This window comes from Elephas maximus, chromosome 11 (genome assembly GCF_024166365.1).
Source record: "Elephas maximus indicus isolate mEleMax1 chromosome 11, mEleMax1 primary haplotype, whole genome shotgun sequence".
Taxonomy (NCBI): domain Eukaryota; kingdom Metazoa; phylum Chordata; class Mammalia; order Proboscidea; family Elephantidae; genus Elephas; species Elephas maximus.
In genome coordinates this window covers 43,420,895-43,434,433 of record NC_064829.1, presented here as the reverse complement: position 1 = coordinate 43,434,433, position 13,539 = coordinate 43,420,895, and the positions used below count along the sequence as shown (strand labels likewise).

Genomic DNA, 13,539 nt, shown 5'->3' with positions numbered 1-13,539 from the left:
AGAAGCAGAGTCTCAGTCAAAGCCTTCAGATGACTGCAGATCCTAAGCCAACACCACTCTGCTAAACTGCTCTTGCAGCTTGGTAGTGCAGTGTTTAAGGGCTCAGCTGCTAACCAAAAGGTCAGCAGCTCAAATCCACCAGGTGCTCCTTGAAAAAACCCTCTGGGGCAGTTCTACTCCATCCTGCAGAGTCACTATGAGTTGGAGTCGGCTGGACGGCAATGGGTTTGGTTTGGTTTTGGTAAGCTGCTCCTGGACTCCTGATCCATGAAAACTGTGAGATAATAAACGTTTACTGTTTAAAGCCATTAAGTTTTAGGGTAATTCAATACTCAGCAATAACTTCAACAGCAAACTGGGACTGGAAAGGAAATTCTTTAACCTACAGTAAACATCATATTTAATTGATGGAACTTCAGGTACACTTTGGTAACATAAACAAGACAAGTTATGTCTTTCCTAAACACTGTACATTTTTAGGGTGAAAAAGAAAAAATTATCATCTGCAGATGGCATGATTTTTACATGGAAATTTTAAAAGAATCAATAGATAAATCATTAGAACTAACTGATGATTTCATCACAGTTGCTGAATACAAGATGAACATACAACATCGACTGAGTTCCTATACGGTGGTAATAACTAATTAGAACATACAAAAGAGAACAAATTATACTCAAAAGAGCTATAAAAAATCTAAGGTTTTTTCAGAAATAAATTTAACAAAATATGTGCAAGACATGGAGAAAACTGTGGAGATTTATTGAAGGATATAAAAGCACATCTGTCTAATGGATAAACCATGTTTGGAAAGAAAACAAAAACATCAATTCTTCCCAAAATTAATCTATAAATTCAATATAATTCTAAAATTTTTAGAGATTAAAACATTATTTTTAATGATCTTTGGGTACAGAAGAATTTAAGACATAGAAAATGTGAGCCATAAAAGATACCTTTTTATTAAGACAAGCTACAAAACTGGGAGAAGACACTTGCAATATATATAAAGCACAAGGCTGGAATCTAGACTATAAAGATCTTCACAAACTCATAAGAAAAAGACAAAACAACCCATGTGCGGTGCAAGGAATTACTTAATATGGCCCTTCTAGCCATGGTCTTTGTGACTCACACACAATGACTGAGTGGGACTATGCAAATAAGGTATATGGAACCTGTGAAGGTTGGGGTTGTGTGTCAACTTGCTAAGCCATCATTCCCAGTATTGTGTGGTTGTCTTCCATTTTATGTGTCATGGATCCTGACCTCTACATGATAATGAGATAGGATTGGGATAAGTGTCTTGGATCCAACCTCGCAGGAGGGCGTGACTGAAGCCCCACTTTTAGTAAAGTTATACCCTCCCCTGCGGTGTGACCTAAATCTAAGATATACCGGTATTGTCCTGGCAAGGCTCGCTCTCTCTACGTCATCAGGATCCCACCCTGTTTCTCATCAGTTGACCTACCCAGAGGCCTACTGTCTGACCTGTCAATTCTGGGATTCGCCTGCCTCCACAGCCCCTTGGGCCAGTGGTCTATTGTGTGACCTGATTCGCCAGATTCTGCAGGCTTCTGAGCCAGCAGCCTGTGGTCTGAACTACCAGTTTGGGTTTGTCAGCTCCTGCAGCGATGTGGGTCAGGAGAAGCCTATGCCTGACCCACAAATTTGGGATTTGCCAGCTTCCACAACCACATGACCCATTTCCTTTATACTGTTCTTGAGTTCTGTGAGGCATTGCTGCAAATTAGGGAACCCAAAGACTGGAGGGAGGGTACTGAGGGGACAGGGAGTAGTTGATGTTAGAGATGATGGAGTCATACAACATGTTGGAAAAAGTGGACATTTGGGACATCTTTGACTTCTGCCTCATAGGAACCAGCTTTGTGTTATCTTTATAAGAGAAATTACTCATTTACCATCTGATAAAAAAAGTGGAAAGTCCTGCCTTTCACATGTAAGTAGGGATTCAAGGTCATTTTCTCCCATATTGATAACTGTCCAGAATTATGTATAAAAAGTTTATCCTTTCCCTGAAGATGGGCTGTGCTGACTTTCTCATAAACTAGGTTTCTGGGGGTCTGTGTTCTGTCGATGGTCTGTCTATTCCTATAATACACTACTATCTTAATTATTATAGTTTTCTAATAATTACTGACATCTGCTAAAGTCTTCTCACCTTTCACTACCTTCTTTAGGAGTGCTCCTGACCCTTTGGCCTTCCCTAAAATTTTCAGAAATCAGCTTTTCAAGTTCTACCAAAACAGCCTGTTAGAATTCTGATTAGAACTACAGTAAATGTATAGATAATTGGAGAAAGCTGCTATTTTTTATAACATGGAGTCTTTAAATCCATAAAAATGTTCTTTCTTTCCATTTACTTACCAATAATGAAACTCGTTGCCATCGAGTTGATTACAACTCACAGCAACCCTATAGGCAGAGTAGAACTGCCCCATAAGATTTCCAAGGAGCAGCTGGTGGATTTGAACTGCCGACCTTTTGGTTAGCTGTTGAGCTCTTTAACCACTGTGCCACCAGGGCCCCTAGGCCTTTGTTAATCTCTTTCAATAAAATCTTATAAATTTCTCCTTTCAAGGGCTAACACAAAATTTTGTTACGAAATATTTGTTAGATACTTCAGATCTTTTTAAAATTACATTTTGTTTTTTGCTGATTTACATAAATGCACTTGGTTTGTGATTACTGATTTTAAATCCAGCAACTGTGTCGGGACCACCAGTATAATATCAAACAGAAGAGGTGATAACAGGCATCCATGTTTTATTCCTGACCTTAAAGTTTCCCTTGCTTTGTTTTTATAAGGCAAAGAAGGAATGTATTTGCTGTGACTGACCATTTAATCCCCTAAAAATTACATTCTATCTATTGCAAAAAACAAAAACACTCTGATAGTTAAAGGCACTTAACTAAACATCTGTGGTGAGATAATTCTACTGTTCTGACAAAATATGCAAACAAAAAAATCGCAGAGGCCATAAAAGACAAGTTGGTGATAGGAAGATGATTTAAACTCAAGGGATGTCTAAAAGTTCCAAAAATGGTTTTTCAAAATGGCATCGTTATTTGTATTCCTTTAAAAAAAAAAAAAAGCTTCAGTATTTCACAGTCACAATTCATGCCAGCCTCTCTAGAATGTCTTTTTTTAATTGTGTCTTAGCTGAAGTTTACAGAGCAAATTAGTTTCTCATTAAACAATACACAAATTGTTTTGTGACAACGGCTGCCAACCCCCACAATGTCTCAACACTCTCCACCCCCCGCCCCCACCCCAGGTTTCCTGTTACCATTCGTTCAGTTTTCCTGTCCCTTTCTGCCTCATCATCTCTGCTTTTGGGCTGGTGTGCCCATTTAGTCTTTGAACTATGAAGCAAGTTCCTCACATGTGTTACCGTTGGTCCTATAGACCTGTCTAATCTTTTGCTGAAGGGTGAACCTTGGAAGTGACTTCAGTACTGAGTAGAAAGGGTGTCCAGGGGCCATACTCTCTGGGTTTCTCCAGTCTGTATCAGCAAGTCTGGTCTTATTTTTGGGAATCTGAATTTTGTTCTACATTTTTCTCCTGCTCTGTCTGGGACCCTCTGTTGTGATCCCTGTCAGTGCAGTCAGTGGTGGCAGCTGGGCACCATCTAGTTGTTCTGGGCTCAGTCTGGTAGAGGCTGTAGCAGTTGTGGTCTGTTAGTCCTTTGGACTAGTCTTTCCCTTGTGTCTTTGGTTTTTTTCATTCTTCTTTGCTCCAGCCAGGATGGGCCCAGTAGATGTATCTCAGATGGCCGCTCACAGGTTTTTAAGACCCCAGACGCTACTCACCACAGTCGGATGTAGAATATTTTCTTTATAAACTGTTATGCCAATTGAGCTAGATGTCCCTGAGACCATGGTGTCCAGCCCTTAGCCCAGTAACTCAGTCCCTCAGCGAGTTTGGATGTGTCTGTGAAGTTTCTATGGCTTTGCCTTGGTCAAGTTGTACTGACTTTTACAGTATTGTGTACTGTCTTCCCCTTCACCAAAGTGAGTCATGGCCAACTATGTGCTTAATACTGTGTCAGGTATTAGGGATGGTACCAGCGTGAAGGCAATAACCCACACTAGGGAAGTTCTTATCACCTAAACCCACTGTTAAACACCAGTCTAAGACATAACACTCACATTCCAAAAGAGAAACATCGACTCAGGAAACCTGGCAGGAAAAAGACAACCAGATAGGGAAGTTCCTAAATAGATTTTATCTTAAGACAGTATAAGATACTAAAATTTTCTGTAACAAAGTTTCATTTAAAGTAGGTTTTTCCCTACACTTGTTTTGTTTCTGCCCCTCCTTTACCTAAAACCCTTTAATGGCTTCCCACAGAATGTTTCCCCTCATAGCTGAGAAAGAAGCCCCACTAAAGAGATTTCACGGTCAAATAAGTTAGGGAAACGTTACGTACTCTAGTCACCCTGGGAGATTCCTATTATTGCACAACAGGCTCTGTGATAGGGAAAAATAAGGAAATGTACTTAACGTGGTCAATTCAGAGCTTCCCATACTCAAGCATGTAGCCTTCCCCGTCCACTTTCTTTGTTTTTTGCATAACGTAGTGTAGGTTTTAAGTAGGAATAACTGAAGTAGTAAAGACTGGTCCCAAATCCTGGAATTAGGCATTTTTTTAAACTATGGGTTACTTTCTTTCTGCAAAACTGGGATTTCTGTGAATCTGCAAATTCCATAAAAAGGAATCCCATTGTGTTTAAAAGCATCTCACAAGAAAAGCCTTCATAAAGTGAAGGTTAATTTTGTAATGTCTTAATTTAACTTTTAACTTCATATTTTTGCACTGTCCTTTAATATAACATACAAAGGTATACAATAACGGCTGTGGACAAAAATCTCTAAAATAAAAGAATCTATAAACTGCCCTTCCAAGAAGTAAAATTTACCAAGTATTTCTACTACCAATTATTTTCTATGAGTGTAGAATATTATATTCTAAAGAATAAATCTAGCATGAAATATCTGCATTCAGTCAATGCAGTATTATTTTGTGTTGGCTACTGTGAGGAAAGAGTTAATATAGCAGGTCTGTTTTACTCGGTTCTTGCTAATCTCTGGGGATGCCTTGGAGTCACGGCAATGACCCTTGCCAAACTCTGAGAACTAAACGCCTGGAATGTTCATGCAGTCACTGGTTAATGATGTTACTCTGTATGTCTCAGGGAGTGCGTAAGGCTGTACCAGGCTGTCAGCACTGTTTAAAGTAAACACCAAGATTTATGATGTACACCTGGTATCTGGTCTGGGGTCCCAAGTTTCAGTTACCATGGCTGGTATGCGATTTTGTCTACGTGGCCAGCTTCCTATAAGAACTTTGGACTGTAATACTCAAGTAGGCTTCCCTGGGCGGAGACATTTTGCATGTGTCTCTATGATTCACAACTGGAGAGAAAAGTGTGTGTGTCTGTGCGGCCCTTGCAGAGGGAGGGCTTGGAAGCCTGTCCCTAACTTCTCCAGCCTTTGTCTATGTATATCTTTTTCCTGCTATTCCTACACTGTGTCCTTCGCTGTAATAAATCTTAATCATGAATACAACTTTATGTTGAGCTGTGTGAGCCCGTCCATTCAATCACCAGTGGGATGCCCAAAACAGGTATCACTAAAGAATTCAGTTTGCCATACTTCTCTCCTTATTTGTCAGAAGCTAAATGATCATAATCACAATCTCCTTAAATGGGCAAATTAGTGTGCAAACAGAGTTAACATAGCAGACCTATCAAAGACTGGAAGCTATCCTTAGAAAGGCCTGCTTGTAAGGTTGGCCCTTGGCTAGCATCTGGGAACTTGTAAACCGTTTCCTACATTGATATAAAACCTTCCCTAGATGATAATGTGGCTCACTCCGCCTAAACTGTTCGTACCAACAGTTTGTGCTGAGCAACTGCTTTCCTTCTGGAAGTCTGGAATTTTGGTACATGCTATAACCAGCCTTCAGTAAAAACTCTGGGTGCTGAGTTTCTAATGAGCTTCTCTAGTAGACAAGATTTCACATATGTTGTCACGGTTTACTGTGGGAGGAACTAAGCATATCCACATGGAGAGAACTCTTGGAAGCTTATAGCTGGTTTCCTCCTGAGTTTACCCCATGCACATTTTCCTTCTGCTGACTTTGCTCTATATTCTTCCCATGTAAGAAATCTCAGCCATGAGTACAACCATATGCTGAGTCCTGAGTTCTCCTAATGAATTACCGAACCTGGGGGTGGTCTTGCGACCCATGACCCATAATCTAACCAGCATATTGAAACAGAAATGAATGTCTATTAGGCCAAATGCTTAAGTTCAAATTTACATCTTCAGTTCTGTGCCCCCTAGCAATGTTACTTTACCAGTATAAGCCTGGGCCTTTTTATCTATTCCTTTAATCGAGTTCCCCTGTAAGACGGAGTAGAACTGCCCCATAGGGTTTCCAAGATTATAAATCTTTATGGAAGCAGACTGCCGAATCTTTCTCCTGCAGAGTGGCTAGTGGGTTCAAACCACTGACCTTTTTGATTAGCAGCCGAGCACTTTAGCCACTGTACCACCAGGGCTCCAAGTACACATTAATATTCAATGGTGCACTTTCTTAGATGAAACAACCAGGCAGCTTTTATATGAGAACTGAAGCAATGCAAATTTAAATGGCCATTTGGAATACTGTAAAGCGAAGCTCAGAGGCAAACTGTGACCCTGTATCTTCAACACTGGCTCTGTGACTGAGTTCTAGAGCACAAGACGGAACCACTGGATAAGCTCAAGCAGGGTATACACAATAAGCTTCTGTTTCTGAACCTTGTTTTCAAACTGACCACCTTAATGAGAAGTAATTAGTGCACCTGCACTAACTAATTGCAACTGGGGCTATGCTTAATGGTTACCTTTCTAAAATCACTACATGGGACTTTTATGTGTATCTGAAGCATAAAGTCCAATCAATCAAAGAGTCCAAACCCACAGAGTTGTAAGATCAAATGCCAATTTAAAGAGAAGTAAAAGCAACCCTGAAGTCATTTATTCCCAACTATCAACTTACCCCAAAGTGGTTTTTCAAATGAATTCATTTCCCAAATCCACATGTCCCACATCTCCTGCTGAAAAATAAATTTCTTCGTATCAGTTTATTACAGAATAACTCTATCCTCTCCCCTCACCTCAGCCACTTCATTCTGCTGGACTGTAAGCCAGCTGTCACCTGAAAGCAAGGATCATATCTTATTCAGGTACTTCGGTAGTGCTGAGTGGGTGGCACACAACAAAAAAGTAGTCAATAAATGTCTATTACATGAATGAGTCAGTGAATAAAGTATTACTGAGATCAAACACGAAGCTCAGTAGAAATACTATAAAAATTGTCCTTCTTCCTCTTAAAAATCTATGAGGATATTAACTTTCCAGAGGGAAAGGCCAAAGACACATACCATCAGTGGCTGACCACAGAAAGTTCATTGCTTATTCCACCCCATTCCCATCTTTTCACTGAATCATAGCTCTGATTGAATCAGGTTATCATTCAATATGCTTCCCCGAGGGGAGTTTTCTTGATTGGTCCACGCCAACCATGGCCTTCCTATTCCTCTTGCCAGTACAAGTGACCCAAGCCTGGCCAGTGGGACCTGAGGAAAAGTTTTGCTCCCTCACAGAGATGCTCCAAGAAAAACTATACTTTTCTGCCTTTGGATCATGGCTTTGAACTAGTTTGTTCCAGCTTGAACCCCTGCTGAGAATTTGCATTTCTAACAAGTTCCCAGGATGTTACACATAAGAATCACCTGGTGTATCATTTCCTGGGAACTTGTTAGAAATGCAAATTCTCTGCAGGGGTTCGAAACACAATGAACTGGTTTGAAGCCCTGCTTTGGATACTGTTTGTTAAGCATACCCAGAAGTGCTGTTCTCATCCGGAGGCCATGAGGGAAGCCATCATCAACATGTGAGAATGGCAAAGGGAAAAACGGAAAGCACATGGGACCCGGATATCACAGAGCCACCAAACAGACCAAACCTGAAACCAACTACGTCCAGACTTCTGGTTATGAGATGATAAAGCTCTCACTGTTTGAGTGTTCCATTACTTCAGTCAACAACATCCCCATACGCCACTCTGCAAGCTACAATTACCGATTTGAACAGGCGTGTATGCTATAAAGACAACCTTTACAGATGTAAGAAAAGACCTGTTGATCTGTTCCTGTAAAGATTACAGCCTAGGAAACACTATGGGGCAGTTCTACTCTGACCTAGTTGCTATGAGTCAGAATCGGCACACAACAACCTTCACAGAGGACACTGTATAAAAGTGTAATTTTAATATGCATTTAATAACTACAAACTAGAATTTGGCATATAATATACCTATCTCTGACCCAGCATAATTTACCACAGAATCACATATACATAATTCATTCAAACTTTAAAGAATGTCAAATATGTGCAAGACACTACACTTAAGTGTCAGATGCACATAAACATGAAAAGGCTCAGTCCCTGCCCTCAATAAGCTTACACTCTAGGAGAGATCACAAGGTAAGTTTGTGCAGCACTTCACAGTTTACAAAAAGCTTTTGTATCTTTGCAAAAGGGGCTTACACAGTGCATAAAGGAGAGAAATCAGTGGGGAGAAGTGACTGGGGAATTGGTTCAAGGTAGACACATAAAAAGACATTCCAAGTGAACAAAACAGTGCAAGATAAAAGAGGAAGGCAGGGAATGTCTAGGGAACATCCAGCAGGAGAGCTGGAAGATTGGTTGAAGGGATGTGTTCAGTACAGGGAAAATCCTGACTATCATGCAAAGGAGTCTGAAGGGCAATGGTCAAAGGAAGTCATGAATTTCTTCTTTGTTTTTACTTCCATCTCTTGAATACTAATACCAAACCATTACGATAGAACACAGTGTTGGGGTTCCAGGAAATAGATACCTTTCCCTACAACCATGAGCTCAGATGCTAAGAAAAACATTGCCAGGGCACTGCACTGGAAAACCCCAGGGATCCTGAGGAGCAGTTTTTGGGAAGGAAAGGACCCAGCAGGAACTTTCTCCAGGCCAGAGGCCCAAGCTATTTTCTGTCCAAGGAACCCCAAATCTACAGGGTTTTGCTTTGTATTTTTGCCACAACACCAACCCCAGTCCTGAGTTCCACATGCTGCCCTCTTTCCCTCAAATTATCTTCTCCTCTCTCTTTTTTTTTTCATTCCCCACTTCTTGTGCAAGTAGCCTTTAAAGTGTAATTTCTCAATCCCTTGACCCACTGTAGTATGCCTTCACTCCAATGAAACCATTTACTGATCAAGTCACTCTCATTTCCTAACTACCAACACTAGTGTTCTTCTCACCCTCGTTTTACTTGATGTCTCAGCTATCTTAAATTATTTTTGGAGTAAGACAGGCTATAAATAAAATAAAACCTCTTCTTCTCTTGGCTTCCAAAGTCATTCTTTGCACTCTGAGTGTTCTGACCCTGCTTGGCAGTCTTCTTTACTGGCTCCTCCTCCTCTGCCCTGGACCTGCCCTGAGGGCCTTTGACTCTGCACGCCCTCCCTGGGAAGCTCATCAGTTGCGGAGTGGCACCTACCATGTGCCGATGGCTCCCATGTCCACATTCCCCTCCTGGTACTCTCTGGTTAGACTGCAAGCTCCTCCAGGATGGGAATTATGTGTTTTCATACCTGAGCCAAAAAATTCTTACAAAATGTCTGAATACTGCAGAAACTCATCCACATTATCTATCCTTTATTATGCTTTACTTTCCATTATACCACCAATTATGAATTCACATCATTATATTGATTTGCTAATTATCGTGTAAGCTCCAGGAGAGCAGGAATTTATCTTGTGTAATGCTATTACTGTAGCACCTGTAATAGTACCTGGCATGTGGTAGAGAAGCTGAATAACTGATTAAACAAGTGAATGAAAATACCAGAACGAAATACTGCATAAGAAGAAGAGGTAACTAAAGTTAGAGCATTTTAAGGTTGTTGTATTTAGGGGTTGAGATATTTGATTTTAGACTTTTTCAGGTCAAATATGCATACTGAAAAATTTAAAGGTAACAACTCATTACAGAATGTTTAACTTAGAAGCCAAAGTTGAAGAAAAGATGAATAAGAAACTCAAGTAATTAAAAAAAAAAATGAGAAGGGTATTTAAAATCATAGAAAACCAGAAATATAGAAAGCGCAAAAGGAAATGGTAGACATGAATCCCAATGCATCAGGAATCAAAATAAAGATAGAAGTACTAAGTGTTTCATTAAAAGTTGTCAGATTGACAACTTTTTTTTTTTTTTTAATAAAAGCTAGAAGTTATTTACAAGCCACATATCAAAAACAAGGATTCAGAAAACTCAGAAGCAAAGCATGGAAAACTTAAGCACAGAAGAGGTGGAGTAGCTTGTATTGACTGGACTAACCCTTCCACAAATAACAATTATAAACTCTGGCCAAAATATGTTTAAAAAAAAAAAAAAAACAACTATTTGAAGGCACCAGAGGACAACCAGAAGTCAGAAATTGGAGGGAGGCCAAGCCTTGACATACAAAAATACACTGCCTCAAGTCGATTCCAACTCATACAGATCCTACAGGACAGAGGAGAACTGCCCCAATATAGGAAGCAGACCGCCACATCTTTCTCCCACAGAGCAGCTCATGGGTTGGAACTGCCAGCCTTTTGGCTGGCAGCTGAGCACTTAACCACTGCTCCACCAGGGCTCCTTAAGCCTTGAAAGAGGGATGGAATTTGCCTTTATGGGGCTTGTTGCCTTAGGGCACACACTTGCCTACACTGTGCAGAGTAAACAAACAAACAAAAAACCGCTGCCGCCTAGTTGATTCTGACTCATAGTGGCACCGTGCAGAGTAGCTGAAACCAAAAAAGAAAAGGCACAATCTTATTGGCTTGAGGCATCAGAGGATGAGGTTTAGAGCTAGTACAGCAACTAGAAAGTAAGTGGAGAACCTAGAAAAGAGGGAACTCCAAGATACGCATATAAACTCTACCCTAATCCTAGCTGGCTCCTGAATCACACATATACAGGAGAGACTCAGAGGCCCCAAAGGAAAGCAACATCTAGATGGCTGAAAGAATTGAGCAGCTTATTAGCTGTTGCCCAAAGCAGGAGAGAGTTTGGAGTTTAAATGCACCGAAGTTAATTGCCTGCTGAAACAAAGAACCAACGTTAGGACAAACAGAATTGAGGATCACTACAACATATCCCCAATATCCAGTATAGTCAAAAATTACCAGACATGAGAAGAAACTGAAAAATATGCCCACAATCAAGGAAAAAAGCAGGGGACAGTCATTAAATATAAGATGACCCTGATACTGGAATTAGTTAAAAACTGATAGGCAACTACTACACATATATTCAAGGACTAATGATAATAAATGAAGAGAGGGATCTCTCATCAGAGAAACAGGAACCAAAAGAATGAGCTGTATTAAACACAAAAATGCAGTCTGAAATGGAAAATTCACTTGCTGGGTTACAACAGCACACTGGAGACAAGAGACCGTTGTTCTTGGCCCCGAGCTCAAAAAATTACAGTTAACGTTCACCACCGTTAGGCCACTGAACTGCTTTGTGGTAGGGCAAATCAGGGCATTTAACTTCTACCTTTGACAAAAATTCATCAAACTCATGACAGTAAGTCCATGAAAACCAGTGAAGTTCATCACTGATGCTACTGGTTCAATAACATATTATAGAATCAAATAGTCTCCTTGGGATTCCAGAGTAGAGTTAAATAAGAAAACAATTATCTACAAAAACCCCAAATATTTTAAATTAAGTAATACATTTCTAAATAACAAATGGATCAATAAAGAAGAAACCACAAGGGAAATTACAAAATATCTTTAACAGAATAATTAAAACACAGCATATTAAAATCTGTGGAATGAAGCTGAAAAAATAAGCTCCAGTTCCTTCATAAGGGATCATTCAACACCCCAGGCCCTACAGGCATTACTGCTGCCATAATAATCAAACATAGCAATTCCTTGGACGGGCCCCCCTACCCCTCAACCCTGCCCAAGTCATTTGCTCAAGCTGACACATCATCTCAATTAAGCACAGGTGATAATTTGATAAACATGATGCCACTTTATGTTAGGAATTACTGGCACCCATTTTCCCACCGAAAGCTCCCCAGGGAGCTCAGCACTTAACTCAATCCCAGGACACAAACAAAACGATTTCAAAAGTCCATATGTGAAGGTCTGTTTTCTCAGACCCGGGTTCAGCCAGGAGAAAGAAACCACATCACTTATATGAACAGAAATAATTTAATACAAAGAATTGTTAACTAGATAATTGAAACGGTAAAAAGAGGACACTATGGGATCACAGAAAGTAGCAACTTCCCTTGGACCTGGGGGACCAAAAAGATGAGTTTAGAATTAACCGAAACTTGGAAGCTTAGCAGTTGTAGCTGAAACTCAGACCCGTAAGGGAGGGATGCTACCTGGTGGGCTGGTGACTGAGCTTTGAGCCTGAGCCCAGACATATAAGGAAGGGGTGCTGGCCAGCTGGCACTGGTTTCTCTGAGAGGAGTATGATGAGGCTGGTTTCGCAAGTGTTAGAAAAACTATAAATTGGATTCAGCTGCCACCACGGGACGACCTGCCACTGCCTGGGTGAAGAAGCCACTGTGGAGATGCTCTCAGAAGGAAAGCAGCAAGCACAACGGACGTCCTTTCTCCCTCCTGTAGCTTTGCAGTTTCCCTCTAGTGCCCTCTATTGGCAGAGCCTAGCTGGGCGTCAGCTAGAAAAGCTAGATTTACAGAGTCCCTGTGTGGTCAAATAGTTAACTCACTGCACTGCTAACCAAAAGGTTGGAGGTTTAAGCTCACCCAGAGGCACCCTGGAAGAATTTCCTGGTGATCTACTTCAAAAAAAATCAGTCATTAAAAACCATATGGATCACAGTTTTATTTTGACACACATGGGGTTCGCAGAAGTCGGAACTGACATAATGGCGATTGGTTGATTACTGGTCATCTCCGCTACTAAAAAGCAGAGTACAGAAACAAATGCTGAATCTGCATAAAAGGTAACAGGTGTTCTTTGTAATATTCTCGCAAATTTTCTTTAAGTTTGAAATTATGTGTATCGAAGTAAAATATTACTAAAGAGGTGAGAGACTGACTTAATCAGCATATTGATCAATTGAAATGTATAGACTATTTGTATCCTGATTTGAACACTTGTAACAAAAATTAATAAAACAATCAGGGATATTTGAACATTCATTAAAAATTTTATAATGTAAGAAATTATTAATATTTTTAGGTGTGATAATGATTTATTGATATTTAGAAACTATTATGTAATTCTCCATATTAAAAAATTAAAGGGGTAAAACCATATGATCATCTTAATTGATGGAGAAAAGGAATTTAATGAAATTCAGCACCTACTCATTAAAAAGAAATAAAAGTTCTAGGAAATTCAAAAAAGGAAAGAACACTGTTAGCCTGATAAAGAATACCT

At 40.1% G+C, this 13,539-nt stretch overlaps 1 protein-coding gene across 2 annotated transcripts in view; it reads right to left on the bottom strand.

Moving 5' to 3' along the window:
• The window catches only part of GALNT1 (polypeptide N-acetylgalactosaminyltransferase 1), a 104,231-nt gene that overhangs the window by 45,488 nt on the left and 45,204 nt on the right, over window positions 1–13,539 (bottom strand). The window contains exon 1 of one of the 2 annotated variants that reach the window (XM_049899995.1): window positions 7,075–7,305. The exons of the other annotated variant lie outside the window; for it this stretch is intronic. The gene's annotated coding sequence lies outside the window, so the exon portion shown is untranslated. Of the gene's footprint in view, window positions 1–7,074; window positions 7,306–13,539 lie in introns of those variants that run through there. 2 annotated transcript variants of the gene reach the window in all.